The sequence below is a fragment of the Sinocyclocheilus grahami genome, unplaced genomic scaffold (assembly GCF_001515645.1).
Source record: "Sinocyclocheilus grahami isolate Dianchi unplaced genomic scaffold, SAMN03320097.WGS_v1.1 scaffold272.1, whole genome shotgun sequence".
Classification (NCBI taxonomy): domain Eukaryota; kingdom Metazoa; phylum Chordata; class Actinopteri; order Cypriniformes; family Cyprinidae; genus Sinocyclocheilus; species Sinocyclocheilus grahami.
This window is the reverse complement of record NW_015505451.1, coordinates 200,918-221,288: the sequence shown is the minus strand read 5'-3', so window position 1 is coordinate 221,288 and position 20,371 is coordinate 200,918.

Here is a 20,371-nt window from a genome sequence, read left to right as displayed (position 1 = left end):
TACAGATATCAAGCGAAAAGAGTTTGAAGAATATTACGATTCTAAAAATAAAGAATAGAATAAAATGAACACCAATTACTAATATAAAGAGTCATTAAAAGCGCCAATACAAATAACACTATTGACAAACTGTCTGATGAAATTCCCTCGTCTTGAAATTGTTTCAGAATTTGGCAATCATGTTAAAATTCTGACCTTCAATGCGAGAGTATGTCGCCCTCTTATGGTAGAATGTGGAAATGAACGGAGACGGTCAGTGGATTCACAGGTGACTCGTCTAATAGTTTTGTCTTTGATTATGTCGCCACCTTGCGGTGAAATGTATGAAGAGCATACACAGAGGCGTCGTGAAGTCAATTAGTAGGCCAAACCGGAAGACCGTTTCTCGAGTTCACGCAGGAATTTTTATTTTATTTATTTATTTTTTACTTTATTGAACAATGTGAACTTTACAACCATAAATGGCCTGGTACGCACGCGGGAATTTATGATGGAGTTCTACTACAATTTAAGGTTAAAAGAAGGGAGGCTTATGTATAGTTAACATCACTTGAAGAGACGTTTAAGTGTACTACAATGCTAATTTGTCAAGCGTCTATCAAGTGATTTGCGCCATAGAGTGCAGTTTTGGACACACGTGCTTTGATGTTTTTGCTTAGAAACAAATCGTGCTGCTACTGACTAATAAAAACGTCAAATTAAGATTCATTTTATTGTGAGCATAAACGTTTTCAAAATGGCCAGAAGCACATCGGTCCCCATTTAAGGCAAGTCATGTATGGGTCCTGATTACCCTGTCAGGATTTATTATTATTAGCATGGAAACTATACGTGAGCTCTTATTTAATTAATATTAAATCTAATGTAAGATAAAATGCATCTACTATAAGATTAGATGTTAACTCTAGCAACTTCTCTTTGAGAAATGGTGAAACAAGTAAAGTGACAGGTGTAAGTGTAGAGATTATTTGTGTGTATACGTATTGTTTCATTCTGTTGTATCATTTATAGAAACCTTTTTTCATTTTTACAAGGTTTATCAGGTACGAATTTGCAATAAGACAGATCTGTAGCACCATCTACTGGACTGTTACTGATATAATATTATTTTGCCTTTTTTGATTCCATCTTACTGCTTCTTTCTTTGTCTTGTTTGTGTTGAACAGTGACAAAGATAATGATGCTTATACACAGTAAAAGTTTACAGAGCAAACCAGTAGTGCAATACAACATTTGCTGTCTATATGGATTACTACAATGGTTAAACCTGTAAAGCCCAACATATTATATTATAGTCTGTTTTCTTGAAATGGACCAGTTTATTGAAACTTTAAACAAAATCTAAAAAAAAGGGATTGCATGTGTTTTATTCAGCAAAAATATGCAATGTGATTGTGTACAGTTGCAGATATTTTTATAGTCAGAAAGTAAGGTGAAATTCAGATTGTAATGTAGCCTAAATCAATGATATAATTTATACTTCATAACAGTATTACAGACTATTTAATATGGGGGGGCAGCAATGCAATGCAATTCAATGATGATTGAGAGATGGACAAATAAATGTTCCTTAAAAGCCTGATATATCATATTTATGATGCTCACATTTTAACATGATTTTACTGAAAAAATGATGTGTGGAAAATCAAGAAGACCAAATATGTTGCTGCTGTCCAGTATATCGAAATATGACTAACAATATACATTTTTTAAGATTTCACATCGAAAAGACATAGACACAAAGAACAGTGCCTGAAGGTTTAATCATGTTGATAATTTAGAGGCCTTAGAAATTTGTGTATCAAATATGATACAGTAGGATTTATAGGGTTAAACCACTAAAAGTGCTAAAATAGATTATGAGCACAATGAAATGGTAACTGTGCACATATGCAATGCTGTTACTTGAGCAGACTCAGAAAATAACTGGGGCTTGTTGCAAAAATGCAATAAAACTTATACAAATGGCCCAAAACTATTGTGTAAAACAAGCTGTATTGTTAATCTTTTTCTTCTTCTTGTGTTAGTTATCTAACGTTTGTTATATTTTATCATATTTTTTTCTAGGCTTATCTACAAATGGATTTGGTGCCTTTCCAGACTCTATAGTAACCTCTAGCTGTGGAATATCCTCCTTCGCTGTCTCTCAGGTGAGTGTTTTTGGATGCATAGATAATATGGGGTGATTGTTCATGAGAAAACTAAAACCAGCTATAAATTGATTTCAAGTAAATTAGCCTGAAAGTACTACTGAGTGGTAACCAGAAATAATTATGAAGACAGACATTGCTGGAGGAGAAAGAGGTATTGTGTCGGAGGGCATGAGGCAAAAAATTCCCCTGTTGCAATGCTTTGAAAACATCTTTGACATAATCTGGTGGCTACATGTGAACTGAGAGCTTATTATTATTATTATTATTATTGTATTACAGGTGCATCTCAATAAATTAGAATGTTGTGGAAAAGTTTATTTCAGTAATTCAACTCAAATTGTGAAACTGGTGTATTAAATAAATTCAGTGCACACAGACTGAAGTAGTTTAAGTAGTGTGTGTGATTTTGGCTCACATTTAACAAAAAAGATAACATTTCTCATAACATAAGATTAACATGTAACATAAAATGTAAGGTACAAGATAAAAATGTCCAAATTGGTAAAAAAGCACAGACCAACTGTTCAGATATAATTTTATAATTTTATCTTTTTCAACAACTTTTGATTTGTTGAGCAGTTTTGGTTTAACAGTATTTTATTGTGTATTTAAAAAAAAATGATTGCTTAGCACTATGCATTTTAAAGAGTATCTGCTGTAACTTACGGATAGATGTGAGTCCGACAGCATATTGATTCCCCTCAAACCAGACCAGCCAGAGTGAAAAGAGCGGGATCCGCCGCAGTTTAAAAAGGCGAGAGGCACGACGTGATTGGCCGACAAAAAATAGCCGTTAATATTTTAAGTTTAATAAATTGAGATGTATATATTGTATATTTATTTTATTAATGGTTTTTAGTCATTTTAGAGCTTTTTATGTGCTACCATATGAAATATATTTATTTTATTTATTTCCATAAGCACAAATTGACGGCCCAGGAGATAACACATTTATTGTGTCAATCTGTCCAAAGGCTTTTTTTTTTATTACACTTTGTGTGTTAATATCCTACACAACATGTGTCAGAATGCTGTCAACACAACCATGTGTGTTGTTTTTGACACATCTGTTTTTGCAGTGTACAGTAAACGAACATACTTTCCAGAATGCCAACAATTCACTAAAAATGTTTTTTTTATTGGTCTTATGAAGTATTCTAATTTGTTGAGATAGTGAATTGGTGAGTTTTTGTTAAATGTGAGCCAAAATCATCACAATTAAAAGAACCAAAGACTTAAACTACTTCAGTCTGTGTGCATTGAATTTATTTAATACACAAGTTTCACAATTTGAGTTGAATTACTGAAATAAATGAACTTTTCCATGACATTCTAATTTATTGAGATGCACCTGTAGGTGCTTTAATATCCTTTATGTGTATCGTCTTGTACACACACATAAGATTAGTAACAAGTAACAAGAATGTGTTTTCCTAAAGGAGTAGTTAACCCAAAAATGAAAATGTTTGTTTCTTCATCCGAACAGATTTGGAGAAATTTAGCATTACAGTACATCACTTGGACACCAAAGGATCCTCTCCAGTGAATGGGTGCCGTCAGAAGGAGAGTCCAAACAGCTGATAAAAGCATCACAATAATTCACAAGTAATGCACAAGACTCCAGTCCATCAATTAACATCTTGTGAAGTGAAAAGCTGCATATTTGTGAGAAACAAGTCCATAATTAAGATGTTTTAACAAACTGTTATATATGAATTTTAAATATGAGTTCTTTGTGAGTCCTCTCCAGTGAAAATGTTGTCTCATCTGAATCAGAAGAGAAATATGCACAGATCGAGACCCGTTTACAAGCGAAAACAGTCCAAAACTGTTCTAAAAAAAACAATGTTGCTAGATTTGGTGTGAGAGGACAACAGATGACTTTTTCCACTGGAGGAAGTGTTTTTATGGATTATGGACTATTTTGGCCAAAAGTGATGGTTAAAAAAAAAAAAAAAAACTTCTTAAAATATGCAGTTTTTCACTTCACAAGACATTAATTGATGGACTGGAGTCATGTGGATTAATTGTGGCTTGCTATGATATTTTTATCAGCTGTTTGGACTCTCATTCTAACGGCACCCATTCACAGCAGAGGATCCATTGGTGATCAAGTGATGTAATGATAAATTTCTCCAAATCTGTTCTGATGAAGAAGAAAAACTAATCTACATCTTGGATGGCCTGAGTGTGAGTACATTTTCAGGAATTTTTTATTCTTGGGTGAACTATTCCTTAAATTAATGCATGCATGTATGTATGTGAATAATGACACTATTCAAAAGCAATTTGGTCATAGGGTCTGCCCTCTGTGGCCTATTCAGAAGACAGAGGATAATACTCATTCATTTGTTGAAATGACTGAATTATAGCCTGAAAGCAAATGCGTAATGGATGCTTGTGTTCATTTTTGTTTGTCTCTGGAGGGCTTTTGGGCTGTGTTGCAGGGTTATTGCTCTGTTACACCTGCACTCTTTGTAAAACATTTTCCTTCCTATGAATTATTTGCTTGGCTCTTTGTTGGTTATGCAGACCCAGGGAGCAGCAACCATTTGTTTTTGTTGTCTGAGTGTGTATTAATCACTTGTCAAATTAATTAGGCGTAACTTGTTTATTCAGTACACTGCATCCATTCACCCAGTCTTTGCTATCTCAGGAAGCACAGAGTAGAATTTACTACAACATTCCTCTGAACTCGAAGGTGAAATCAGTGTTTCTAAGTGTTAATATATTTTAGGTTAGGTTCGAAAGCAAGCATTGATATTCATTTGGCCTGGCTAGCAGTGTTAGCTTGCTAAGAGACCCTGTAAAGACCATGTAGCTGGAGTTCAGAGGTTTAGGTTGTGTATCAGGTGGTCTTTTACACTAGATGGCAGTCTTACCACACATATGTTTCCCATAATGCTCATAGCACTATTACAAGGTCAAGCTGTTCTGCTGCAGTGTTTCTCTGATCCTGTTGGACCGATCAGAGAAGCAAAATAAAAATCGCTTGTTTTTGTTGACTTTCGAAATTTGATGCATGCGAGTATGTATTAGCCAGTTGTAATTTTAACAGGCTTTTAGGTGCTGTGTGAAGAAGACTGTATTTTGTTGTTAAAAAAAATAAAAAGGGTGCTGTTGTTGTAAAAAATTCAGTGATGCTGTTTCAGGTTTTGCATAATGGCATTTAAGTTCCTAACTGTACATGTTAATGAAATTATGTAATGTTAATATAACTTGGAAAGCCTATTTATTTCATTATTTTGTTATAAAAAGCAATATTTAAATTTTTGTATGTTGCATTAAATTATAAAATATTTCATAGTCTACTTCTTAATTAAAAAGCAATCATGCATTTTTGTATATTTTTTAAATGAATCTTTATATGGCTATGCAGTACCTTTCTAAAGTTTGGGATCAGTAATATAAAAAAATAGCTGAAAAGCGAGGTGTGCTCTGATTGGCCAGCTATCCAGTGCATTGTGATTGGCCGAATACCTCAAGCGTGTGACGGAAATGTTATGCCCCTCACCATACTGTGATGCCCTGTCTGGCCAGAGAGACGAGACAAAAACATTAAAACCATTACAAATTAGGCATTTGTTGCATCCAGTGGGGACATAATTACGGATTATAATGACTTATACTGTCTTTTTATCTGTTGCATCGCACCACGTAAACATAAAACCATGTCTGCATTTGTGATCGGAGAAATGACAAACAACAAGTGCTACTCTACACTGCTCAAAACTCGCGTTTGAATCGTCAGTGGCAAATCCTTTAAATATCAAAACGTACCTACAGTCTGTGAGTCAGAACAGCCAGCATTGTAGTCTGAGTGAGGAACGAGGTATGGCCGGCGGGCTTGAGAACGGTGCGGCAGGTGGATTCGACGAAGGAGTGGCCGACGGGCTTGCAGCAACCACATGTGACGACCCCGGGCTGGACTCCACTTCGTCCACGGTGAAAGCCGATCCGGCGATCCACAGCGCAAAGTTGATGTATTTCCTCAGCGACCAGCACGGATCAGCTCCAGGCATGACGAAGCGGATATCGTCCTCTTTTGGAAGGCCAAACAAAGTAGTTTCACTTTCACAACGAAACACACAGTGCCTTCACGACATGACAGCAGCAACAATACTACAGCAAGAATAAAAAAGTTACGCCTTCTTTGTGTGAACATTTGGGCGGTGTTATGCAACTCTTCCCACATGAGGGGGCGTGTTAGAACGAGCGGTTTTAGGTAGGCGTGGTTGACTCTTAACTTTTATAAAAAATATCTCTTTGAATTTGAGACTTTAGTCTTTGCAACTTTACAGATCTTCTTTATGCACCAAGAGCTTATAACACTCCAAACAGAAAGGAAAAATTGAAATCGCATCATATGACCCCTTTAAAATGATCAAAAGTGACAGTAAAGACTTTCACATTGTTCCAAAAAAATCTATATCAAATAAATAGTCTTCTTTCTATTCATCAAATAATTCGGAAAAAAAGTTTCATGGTTTACACAAATATATTAAGCAGCATAACTGTTTTCAGCATTGATAATAGTAAGAAATGTCTCTTGATGACCAAATCAACATATTAGAATGATTTCTGAAGGATCATGTGACACTGAAGACTCAAGTAAAGGCTGCTGAAAACATTCAGCTTTGCCATCACAGGAATAAATTACATTTTAAAATATATAAAAAATAGAAGAGTTATTTTAAAATGTAATATTATTTTACAATATTTGAGTTTTACTTAATTTTATGATCAAATAAATGCAGCCTTGGTAAGCATAATAGACAACATTAAAATATTTTACTGATCCCCAAGCCTCTGAACAGGCTTTTTTGTTTTGTTTTTGCAGTTAAATTACATGTTTTTAATGTATTGTAAGGTAAAGTACACTTAACAAATTAGCAGGGTTTTACAATAATTTTTTTTAACTTTTAATATATATATAAAATGTCAGTATTTTGCTTTATTCATGAGTATGTGAAAAATTACCTTTGCTGAATAGTCTTACTTATTACTATGCCATTTCCCCAAAATTATTTTCTAATTATTTTAATGTTTCCAAACTTCCAAACACATTTAATGAATTCAAATTAGAAACATGACAATGTGGCTGCTCTTTTTTTTCTTTATTCAGTGAAATGTGTCTGTTTCTCCCTCTACTACCTCACAGTGCTTAGCCTCAATTGTGTTGTTGTCAGCGTGACAGCTATCCTGCAGTGAGCTGATAGGTTTGTGTGATGAGTTGGGGCCCGTGCGATTAGAGAGAGTCACAGTGGAGTCACTAAAGGGGCACGACTGGACACAAATGTCACCGCTGTGACATCAGTCAGGTAAAGGTGAAGGCTAATTATGAATATGAGGTCAACGGTAAGTAGTCCTCTGCTTGGGAATCACAAATACGAGGCGGACAGCAGTGATTACAGAACATGCAGATGCTTTAGCACACTGCAGGAGACGCGCTTCTCTCAAAATGCACAAGTTCAACCTCCACCTGTGATGAAAAACATTCAGTTCATCGCTTCCTCCTTGATGCTGTTTGTGCGTTTACAAATCAGTGTTTCTGAATATTTTCCCAGCTATCAGCTGCTTACGGTGGGCGTCTCCTCCAGAAGCTCGGCTGGAATGAAACGCATTGAAGTGCGAGAATCTTTTAAGAGGCGAAAGCAGAAAGTAATTTTGCGAGCGCTTCACCGCCGTTATCTGACTGTGTGTTTTTGCGAGTTTCCTCTGGCTGAGCTGTAATGAATAATTAGTGGAGGGAGAAGATAAATAGCCATGGGGCTTCCTGCTACTGAGGAAATCCATTTAGGTTATTACTCCTTACATAAAACTCATTTTCACTCTAAGAGCTGCCTTTACTGTCCATGCTGAATAACAAATAGAAAGTGCATAAACAAACAAAAGAAAGGCAATTACTTTTCCGCTCAATAGAGAACGCTGGTGAACGCTCCTTGTCTCCGGGGTGCGAGGATGGTGTTCGGTTAAGAGGGGATGCAGTCTCACGGGGGGTGGAAGGGTGACACACTTTAGCATTGGGTTGATGGCTTTCTGTGCATTACCTATGCGGGGGTCAAGGTAAGGGGTCTGACCCGAGCCAGCAGGAGTGGATTGGAGATCAGAGGCAGGCGGAGGTCAGCAAACTGTGCATTTTTTCAAGGAACACCTTGAGGATTATTGATTTAGGGGCGTCATTTCATACATTGATTTAAGAGTAATTGAATGCGGGTTTGTAGAGGGGAAGGTTTGCAGAGGGCTTATGTCACCATGTGACCTTGGCATCTGCCCTTTCAGTCCCTATTCATGACCCACGTGGTCAGTGTCATATCACAGCCAACCTGCTGTCCTGTGTCTAGTGGGATTAAATGTCAGGACATTGTAGGCAAAGTCCAGTTTTGATTGTGTGATTGCCCACAACGTCAATTTTCAATCATGTGCAGTCCAATATACTGTGTACATAGAATTCATTTACTTTTTATATGTGTATATATAAAATTAAAATACAGTTTAAAATCTAAAATAATATTTGTTTGTTCTTAACTTTATTACGCGCGTGATTGTGTGAAGTTGAAATATATTAATAATTATATAATTCCTGATATATGTAAAAAGTAAATATATGTAATAAAACTATCATTATATATAACCATCTTTTGTACAGTAATACTTTGATTTTTGAATTTTACGTATTATTTACTAATTGTTTGCTCAATTATATTGGCTATACATGTATGTAAATGTTATATATGTAAATGTGAAATAATATTAATATATTTTATATTTGTATATAATATTATTTATATATTTACATTTGAATTATATGATGATAGTATATTTATATTTATTAAAAAATACACATTTAATTTAATGATATTTGAATATATTTATGTATAATATTTTTGTATATTTCATTTTAATTATAATTATATGAGGATAGTATAATTATATGTAATTATTTTATATGTACATTTAATAAATAAATACACAAAGATTATAATTATATTTGAATGTATTTATGTGTAATATATTTTGTATATTTCTTTTATAATTATAATAATGTTTATATATATATATATGCTAATGAACTTATTAGTTTGTGTAGAGTTAGAGTTGAATAGTTTGTGTGTGTGTGTGTGTGTATATATATATATATATATATAAAGCAATCATTTTTTTTTAAATACACAATAAAATACTGTTAAACCAAAACTGCTCAACAAATCAAAAGTTGTTGAAAAAGATAAAATTATAAAATTATATCTGAACAGTTGGTCTGTGCTTTTTTTGGTGGCGTTTTCTATGGTGTGATCCGTCTTCTTTGGTTTTGAAGTGTCAGAATCTCAGCGGGAGGAACACAATTCACCTCTCCCACTCAGTTTTACCTGAACGATTCGCAGTCTATTCACTGCATTTTTCGGCCTCAGGAAGTTTTTGGAGCAGGAAGCACTGCTTGCTATTGCTCTTGAATCTTTCATTAACATAAACATGGTGTTTTTGTCTCCCAAAAAACTGACCACAAAAAGTCCTCACTCAGAGAGAGTAATACTATGACTTGGCATGTTGATTTAGTAACAGGAGCTGCTGTGGCCAGTTGATTCGGTCAGGATGCGTGGTGGTAATAATTCCCTGAAGGTGTCTGGTAGTTGGCTTCAGAAGAGCTGGCCAGGTTTTCAGTGAAGTAAGGCATTTTTTACCAGTGGAAGCAGAACCTCGGTGTCACATTTTATGCATCATCATTGTATCATTTGGTTGGACAGGAAAGTTTGGAGAATGGACAGTAATATTAACCTAATGATAACCTTTTTATCAGCAGGTAGGTCAACATACAGAATTTCTGCTGTTACTGCTGTAATGATGTTTTCAATAGGTAAAAACAACTATAATTTAATGAAACATTTAAAATTTGTTCAATTTTGTGATTCCAGAAGTTTCAAGAACACTGATTTATGACCAATGAACTTGACTGGATAAGGATTTTTCACAAATATTATAATCATTTAAGAATATATGAAATAAATGAATCACACTTTTGAAATTCCCTCATATATCTGTGGTTTGTCAGCTTAGGAATCTTATTCTTAAGTGAATATGAAGGGATGAATTAAAATAAGAAATATCTTGACTGTGAGTTTGATCTTTTTTTAAAACTTGTTTTGCTTTTTTAAAATCATTTGAAATCATTTTGCAGGCCCCTTGAAAGTTTGCTAAGGCAGCCACCTGAACCACTTTTGGTATCTCTGTTGAACTATATGCACATTTCACCAACTTTGTAGTTCCTGTAGTTCCTTCCTGTTACTCCGCTCTGTATTCCCTCAAATATTCTCAGATTTAGCAGACACATAGCAGACATTCTTCTCACTCACAGTGTGTGATTGTTAGATCAGTTTGATATGCGTCATTGTGAGCAGCTTTGATGTTTTTAAACATAAAAGATGAGACACAAAGTGCTCTCTAAGTATGACTGTGCCAACTCTTCTATTACCCTCCACAACACTCCCCCGTCTCAGTCCATTGTAGCGTCGGACGCTTTCAAAGCAATCGCTTCGTCTCTGTACCTAAGATGAGAGACAATCGACGTCTGATTGGCAGAAGTAGGTCTGTCTGAAACGTTGAGTCTGCTATGTTGTACCTTCTTGATATCTTTCTCACACACAAGCATGCACTCACCCACTTTTTTCCCTCTGTCACTTACTACCTCATACACACTTTCATTCTCTCTCATGTTAAATTATAGCACAGCGTACAAGTATGAGAGTCATCAAATGAAGATTAAAGACAGCCCTGTTTCTCTGACAGCTCCGTCTCTGGGCCTGTCCTTACGCCTCTAGGGAACAGAGACAATTACATTTAAAATGGATTCGTTCAAAGCATTGAACAACTCATTAATTGCATATTGCAAACAGTACGTTTCAGCAGAAAGTGCTGATGAGGAACAGCAAGAATGAAAAAAAGAATTGAAGCTCTCACCATTTGGTTACGTGCCTGAATTCATAATTTGAAGTTATAGGCACCCACTGAAGGGATTGAGAGACTATAGTGTTTAGCTGACCAGGAATACCATCAGTTGTCTCTTGCGTTTAACAGTATGCTATACAAAGCATTGTAGTCAGTGCTAGTATGGGTGAAATTTCATAATTAGATACCAGTGTTATTACCACAGCAAATATGAATGTTGCTTTAGTTAATAATAGATTTTTTTATTTATAACACAACAATATTATCAATAATAATAATATTATTAATAATAAATTATATAACAGCAAAACAACAACAACAACAATAATAATAATTCATATTTATTGCTATTATTAATATTATCTATATTGTCCTTATTATTATCTAATATCTTAAGAAAATATATTTTTTAATCAAATTCATGTTCATAATACTACTACTATTACTACTACTAATAGTTATTATCATTATTGACAATATTATATACATATTAATAATTATTAATAATTGATATACACATTGATATTATAAAATCAAATTAAAATAGTGTAATATACCCTTCAATTATTCTTAATGACGTAATGAAGTTTTTTATACTTCATAATTTATTAATTATTTTAATTATTCAAAAAAAATATTCAGGAAGAAAAAAATTAAGAACAGTTGGTGTTTTCCTATTTTTCTTGTCAATGTTGTTGATTAAATAATATTAATCAGTCAGATTGCACAGTTATCGAGATGAGTCAGTACTCTGTACTATACGACGAAAAATCTAGTACTTTTTCCCTTTTTATTTTATTATTCACTTGGCGCCAAAGTACCGGTACATTTGACATCCCTACACAAAAAATATAAGTTCAAAACTGAGTTTGCCATGTCAGTTTCTTGGACAGAGATAAGCTGCTAACAGGTTTTCTCTTGTACAGACAGCTTCTTGTATAGCCATTGTCAGTTACTCTCTTCACCATTAGATAGCAGATAGCAGACTTACTGAAAGGGGCAGTTTGTGCCCTGACAAGGCATATGTTGGTCTGCCAGTGCTGTAAGCAGCCCATCACAAATGCATTGTGACTCACAGGCCTTCTTCGGCATTGCTGTGCGAGAGAGTGGGAGAGTTTTAAAAGAAATAGGAAAAAAACAACAACAAGTAGGAGTCGCACAGCAGGGGCTTTTGGAGTGGGCACTCTTCCAAAGTTGTTAAGGGCATTAATATTTCAAGAGCCCTTTGTTTTCCTCCAGGGCGATCTTTTACAAGCAGCCAATTAGCGTCGGAGGAATCGCGGAGGCCGGCGCCGCTCCTCGTCGTTGACTGTAAATTAACCCCCCCCCCCCCCCCCCCAAAAAAAAACATACCTATTAGGGGTGTGCGAAAATGACAAAAAAATGGTATCTCAATATTTTATGGAATTTTGTTGATAACGATAATTAGACAATATTTTGCTTATTGTGCTGGTAATTTGGTGGGTTTAGGACTGCCTTGGACAGCCGACTCCCAAAACTTTTGATGTTCATATTCTGTTCATTAATTAGTTTGCAGGAATAACAGAAATGAACTTTTTCAATAAGTTTAAATGGATTTTACCTTTTATGAGCATTTTTACCTTTGTAAGTCAGTTTTTTTAACCTAATTAAATGTATGCATCATCTTTTGTGTCAAATCAATAAATTCAAATAGTAAGACACTATAGGGCTGTTACCAATCGAATTAAATCATTTTGAACAAAATTAGTGTTTGCAATGCAGAGGTGGCACAGAATCTGCATCTAAAGTGGCGTCTAGATGCATTTACACAGTCTTTTTAATGCAGGACATGAATGCATTTAACCTGAAGTTACAAATGCATAAATAATGTTTTGGTGTTTAAAAAAAAGTTGGATACTAATATTTGAAATGATTTTGGGAAAAAATGGAAAATATACTTTAAATATAAACTTCACCATTAGATTGCGGTCATTGAGTCATTGAGTCATTCGTTCAACCGATTCGTTCAATCTGCAATAGTCCTAATATTTGGAGAAAAAACTGTGCTCTTTGTGTGATATTAAATATATCAGATGATATAAATATAAAAGACATAAAATTCTAAAAGACTAAATCATGCAGTAAAAGCGTGAACTCTAAATGTGCTCACGCAGTATAACCTATATCTCATAGTGTATGCATGCACTCTCTGGGTGTGTTTTATTTAGTTTTTTTGCAATATACTCGATAATGTCAAATCGCATATCATTCAAACAACAATTACAATATTATCATAGACTATCATATACTATCATATATCGCACAGCCCTAATACCTATACATACATACTGACACTTAAGGCAGTAAAACAACATCAGCTTTTATTGCTCTTCACACAAATTATGATTATGGGGCATATTATCAATTAATAAAGACTTATTTTTGCATGATACCTTGCACAATACTGTGTTATGACCTCAAAACACTTTTACCATATTTGTTACTAGAACAATTTGAAATTCGCATCACATAACGAGCTACATATGTATGCTTTTCTGATGTGCTAAACTTGCTTGGTAGCCCACCTGGTACAGCATTGCACTTGAGATGCGAAGGACTCGGGTACGAATCCTGTAAAACATGAGTCATAATAGAAGTGCTGAAAGACTTGGAGAAGTGAGCTAAAATGTCAGTTGTTGGTTTTGTTAACACTGTCAGTTTAGGGTTTAGTGTAGGTGGAATATTATTTTCAAAGATAACAGAGAGTTAACATTTTAGCTCCAGTCACCAGACATTTCATTTCCGAAATGATGCAATACATGGAAAAATCAACATCATTAAATGTTACAAGATTGGATAAAGCTGGATAAAACTAGATGCACTTTTAGCGCCACTCACTGGACATTTCAATGCAAAAAGTGTTGTGAATTGTGCAAGAAGCAATGCAATATTATTTTGCAGAAGTTGTTTTTCCAGTGAGCCTATGTTGGACATTTCATTTTTCTTATCAGTTTTTTAGTTTAACATTACAACAATCTTGACTATCACTTCAAATCAATTCTAAAATAGCAAAGCATAAACATAAAATAAATGTAAAATGCAATTAAATGCATTAAAAATTAAATGAAATTGTTAATATTGATAGTCCCCTCTAAACAAAGTGCAGATCTTATTTTAGTACCTTTGCTGACATCTTCATCTATAGATTTGTTAGAGTTTTCTGGCCAGTGAGAGTGGGGAAAAGTGGTGTGAGAGAAGCCAAGAAGTGTCTGAACTGGGTCAAAGAGAGGGGAAAAGAAAGAGCCAGTGGCCATACTGTCTTTAATGGCCTCCCTCCCTCTGACCAGCAATTATAGGGACCCAAATGATGATCTATACAGGCAGAGAGCAACGCTCCGGCCAATGGAGACAGATGGGGTGAGGCGGGGTTTTTCCCCATCGCCCTGCCTCTCATGTTTTTAAATGAGAAAAGTACTCTGTGTGATTGGCTTTCTGCCCTTTGTATTAAACTATGCATACATACATGATTCTGTTTTGTTTATAGTTGTTTAAGCAACTTAATTAATTATAATTGGTTTATAAACATTATTTTAAACATTATGCTCTTTTTTTCACAGATAGTCATGTTATTTTATGCTTTGAATAAATGTGCATTATTTTGCTCGATGCGCCCTCTTGTGGCCTCAGAAGACAAGCCAAAAGCTTTTCTTCACCCTAACTGAAATTATGCATTTTAAATTAGAATATAATTCGAATTTTGATAATATTTAAGTATAAAATTCGAATTTCGTTTTCCAGCCATGTCGACAGCCCTAGAGAGTAGGCCTGAATGTTGAAATTAAGTGTTATATGCATTTTTGCACAAAAAGTGAAAAAAGAGAAACATTTGCTGGTTTTTAGTGTTCATTATGTGGGGATCAGTGCTATTTCAATATCATTAAGATACGTTTTTATTAATATGTTTAATCATTATTTTTTATATCATATTTAAATTTTTGTTAAAGTGATTTTGTTAAATTTGTTTCAAGTAATAATTTTTTTTTAAAGGTATTAGTTTTATTTTCAGTTTTAGTTAACTATAACCCTGGTTGGAGTTCAGATGCATTTGCAAAGTTATTAACATTAACATTCTTTTTTGTGTATATTTACAAAAATTGTGTACATTTATAACACTAAAGTTTGTATTATATTACCTTGCCAGTTCAGCTGAGGGAGTAACAGCAAATTTGACATTGTTCTCGCTTCTGACTACTGTTATTAATTTAATATTTTTTTTACTTTTTGGAAAGTCATAGAAACACTGTATCATGGATTATTTATTTACTTATTTTTGATATTGGCTCAAATGGTAACATAAACATTTGATTTGTTGTAGTTACCATTCACCATATAAACTATAGAAGTTTATGCAACTATGATGACTTTTGAAACTTGGAAATGTGAAAAGGGGCCATTGTTTGCATTAAAAAAAGACATGTTGCTGGTCCAGATATCAGCTAGTTTCCTCTTCATGGAAATCTGATCTCATAGTTACCTGATGATAAAAATGCATGGAGTCTGATGTAAATACTTCCTTGGTTGGTCTAATTTGATATGTCTAATTTTATTGCGTTTACTCAATTCTGTTAGGTTTCCACTTCACAAGGTTCACAGTTTAATTTAATGTCAGGAAAACCCATTTCCAACGTGTGGAAGTGCTGTCCACAATTGAATTAAGTTCAGCTGAAGAATTCTTCTTTCGAGTGCACCTTCAGTTGGTGTCATAACAGTAAATCAGGATTATATCAGTTTCCATCTGACAAACTCCATCTGATGATATTGGCCGCAGTCTCTGTGTGTTACAAAACCATGAGGGATTGTGGGATCTTGATCCGGTAGATTCTGCCTGTTTAGGAAAATTATTTTCTTTTGAGAACTCTACGTTTCACCCCTCCTCCACTTTGAACTAATCACTGGCAAAAGACTGATGAGGGCTGAATTAATGCCCGTAATGAAGCCATTAGTGTAATTATAACCATGGCAATCAGCCCGTGTTTTGACCAAATTTTTTTTCCCGACTTGGCGGAAAACACCTTCGTGCTGCACACAAGTGCTCTTAAATCTGCCACATGTCCTTTCCTCTCCGAAATACACCCACACACGCGTGCACACACACGCGCACACACACACACACACACACACACACACACACACACACACACACACACACACACACACACACACACACACACACACACATACATACATACACACCCTCATCACAGATACATGCACTGTACTGTCAGTCTCCAGGGGGTTTATGCTTCAGTGGATTCTCTCTCTCTCCCTTCTTTCTTCTTTGCAGTGTGTGCTCTCTGCCCCATCAGGACTTCCTGTGTGGGAGGAAGGTGTATGTGCCAGATTCTAAGTGCATTAGAGAGATTTAGCCTCCAAGGCTTGGACCAGGAACAGCCACGCCTGACCTCCACCTTTATGGAATGGAAGACAAAGAGAGTAAAAGAGGCAAAATAGGAAAAGCCTTGAGGGAATCAGATCCTTTTTTTTTTATCAGTGCCTGTTTATTGGCCACTACATTAAAGTTAACTAAAATACATGATTGCAGTAAAGTAACAGGGATTACTTGAAACACCTGTTGCATTAGTTACTGTATATTACTTGCAATGTTCCTCATTTGTAAGTCGTTTTGCATAAACCTGTCTGCTAAATGAATGCACATTATACAATCTTTTGTTGTATTCTTTTGCTGGAGGACCATGGGCATTACTAAATGCCTAATTTTCATCATATAGTGGAGTTGCATAATATATTGTCTGATTATTAAAGATTTTATTGTATTAGAGATTAAATAGCATTAATAATAACACTAAAAATAATAATATAATTTAAAAAAATCAATAAACAATATCTAATATCTAATAATTATTTTTGATAGTTATATAAATCATTGCATTAATTATAATTTTAATTGTGCATGCTCATTTCCTTTTACTATTTTTACATTTAGATTACATTTGTTGTTGTCTAGTGCTTAATTAAAGTTTATCTTAAACACTAACAATTCCTTAGCACTCTTTTAAGCAAATTTTACAATGAATTTCCATTTTTTTCATACTGTACGTTATAATTTTGTAATGCCTCAAATCACCTGTAGCAGTTAAAATGACTGATTTTTATTTTTAGGGTTTCATTTTTAATTTAATTACACAAAATATTATTAAAATTTTATTTATATTTTAATAAAGCAATAAGCCCCAAGAAGCCGTGGTTTACAGTGAATTTATAACAGCTAAGGGGCGTTGCTAAAACCTCCTTAGCTGTTATAAATTCACTGTAAACAACGGCTTCACGGGGCTTATTGCTTTTATAAAACGGTTATTCCATATACGTAGTAAGGTTTCACAAAATAAAACAGTAAATAAAATGTAATGATATTAATAAAAACATTGTTCTTCAACCAAACAATGTAGTTGCTCAGAATCAGTTGTGGTTGCAACAAAGTGGTTGCCGAGCAACACACAAACGTAAACAAAGGTGTGTGTTTGTAGAGTAATTTACAACAGCTTCGAACATGGCTCAGCCAATCAGAATCAAGGACCGGAACTATCCGTTTTATAATAGAATTTTAATATCATGCTTTTATTGATTAACATTAAAAAAATAATTATCTGTCTCATCAGTATCAGCCTTTATTATAAATATGGCGCGGTTGTGAGCTTTACATATTAGTTAGTCTAGTTTATTGTTGTTTCAGAAAAAATTTGCATCTGTAGCACCCTTCAATCATCAATAACAACAATTATCAAACACAAACAAACATCAACAAATTACAACACATTGAACGTTACACATTACAAATACAACCAACATTGAACACATTTGTGTGTGTCTGGGTTTTGCTATTATTAAGTAAATTCTAATTTAAAATTCTGTTTGATAATAATAACAGCTAATGACTTTAATGCACAACCTCATTGTTTGTTGTTTATTTTAGGGTTGGTGGTAGTTAGTCTATAGTTATCATAATTAGCATATATTAGGAACAAGCCCCCACAAGGGTGTATATACAGGGTTGTGCATGCATGCATTCAGGGCAAAGTACCAATGAAGTGTGAAAAGGGCTTACTTATATTTGTCTCTAGGATAAAGTATTTAACTTGCTAAAAAAAAAATCACCTTTAAAAGTCAACATGAAATGAAAATTCACTCTAAAAAAAGGAATAATAATTCTTAATCAAAATGTTACAACGTGATCTTCTTGTCTCTGGTGACTTATGTTGCACTTCTCAAATCATTTGATCAGCCTAAACCTTGCTTCTTTCTTACAATCAACTACAAGCTCACATTCAGCCATCCAGTTTCCATCCAATCAACGACCAATGGACAGAACCAAGTCCCTGTTCTATTTTTTTCTTTACGATAATAAATTTCACTTGGATGTAAGGAACAATATGGAGGAAGAGATCTGTCACTACTAATGTTTCATCACAAAGCAAAAGCGTCTATTTGCTTACCGTTTACTCTCACATTGCAGTCGAGGAGATACAGCTGAGATATTATTCATGAGATACACTTGTGTATTTATACCTGTTATCTCTGTTGTATTTACAGTATCCGTGACGTACGTGCTGCAGGTGTGGTCCCATCACTGCAGAAAGACCTACAGCAGAACAGAGAGAATTGAGAAACAGTTTCATAAGTGGTTAATTCTAGTATTATTGAACAAAGAAATAGACAAAAGAGGGAGCAAGAAGGACAAAAGGGAAAATAATTGTGAATTATATCATTGGACGTTAAAGCCCTCTGCTAAATACTGGACCAAATCCCTTAAGTTCTCATCAAAAAAAAAAACTCCAACAATTTTGCACTCTAGTAATCTTCAGATTTAATAACCTTAAGCTTTCCTAGTTCTATAAATCTGAGCTTCCAACACCCTTGAATTAACCTAAAAAGGGCTTACTTATATTTGTCTCTAGGATAAAGTATTTAACTTGCTAAAAAAAAAAACACCTTTAAAAGTCAACATGAAATTAAAATTCACTCTAAAAAAAGGAATAATAATTCTTAATCAAAATGTTACAACGTGATCTTCTTGTCTCTGGTGACTTATGTTGCACTTCTCAAATCATTTGATCAGCCTAAACCTTGCTTCTTTCTTACAATCAACTACAAGCTCACATTCAGCCATCCAGTTTCCATCCAATCAACGACCAATGGACAGAACCAAGTCCCTGTTCTATTTTTTTCTTTACGATAATAAATTTCACTTGGATGTAAGTAAGAATATGGAGGAAGAGATCTGTCACTACTAATGTTTCATCACAAAGCAAAAGCGTCTATTTGCTTACCGTTTACTCTCAGATTGCAGTCGAGGAGATACAGCTGAGATATTATTCATGAGATACACTTGTGTATTTATACCTGTTATCTCTGTTGTATTTACAGTATCTGTGACGTACGTGCTGCAGGTGTGGTCCCGTCACTGCAGAAAGACCTACAGCAGAACAGAGAGAATTGAGAAACAGTTTCATAAGTGGTTAATTCTAGTATTATTGAACAAAGAAATAGACAAAAGAGGGAGCAAGAAAGACAAAAGGGAAAATAATTGTGAATTATATCATTGGACGTTAAAGCCCTCTGCTAAATACTGGACCAAATCCCTTAAGTTCTCATCAAAAAAAAAAACTCCAACAATTTTGCACTCTAGTAATCTTCAGATTTAATAACCTTAAGCTTTCCTAGTTCTATAAATCTGAGCTTCCAACACCCTTGCTTCCTCCTCTTCTACCACCACTACCCTCTTCCTCCTCCTCCTCCTCCCTTTCTTGCTCCCCCGTGCTCTCCAAGCGGCTGTGCATTTTATCTCTGTAATAACACAAAGCCGCCGTCACAGCCTCCCGTCAGGCAGATAACAGAAATTCCTGCCCATATTTTAATAGCTTCTGTCCGCTATCTCTCGCTCCCAACTCCTAAGGAGCGTGCGCACTCACCTTGGAAGCACAGCCTGGAGGAGATTCCCCGAGAAACCTGCGACTAGCATGCTCGCGATCGGAACGCCACCAGAATCTTAATGCTGGCCTCTGCTGTTGCCATAGCGCTGCCTCCGAGTCTTACCATTTTCTGTAGTGAGTCGTACCTGAGGAGGGCTGGGGACCATGAGTCTCGCGACCCTCAGGGGCCGACGGAGAGTGAGATGCTCTTAAGCAGCGCAAACTAGGCGGCCTTTAATGCTTTTACTAAAGACCATGTGATTTCCCTGCAGTCAAAACATATTCAAAATGTCTGTCAGCGGGAGGCGGGGTGGATATTGTCGAGTA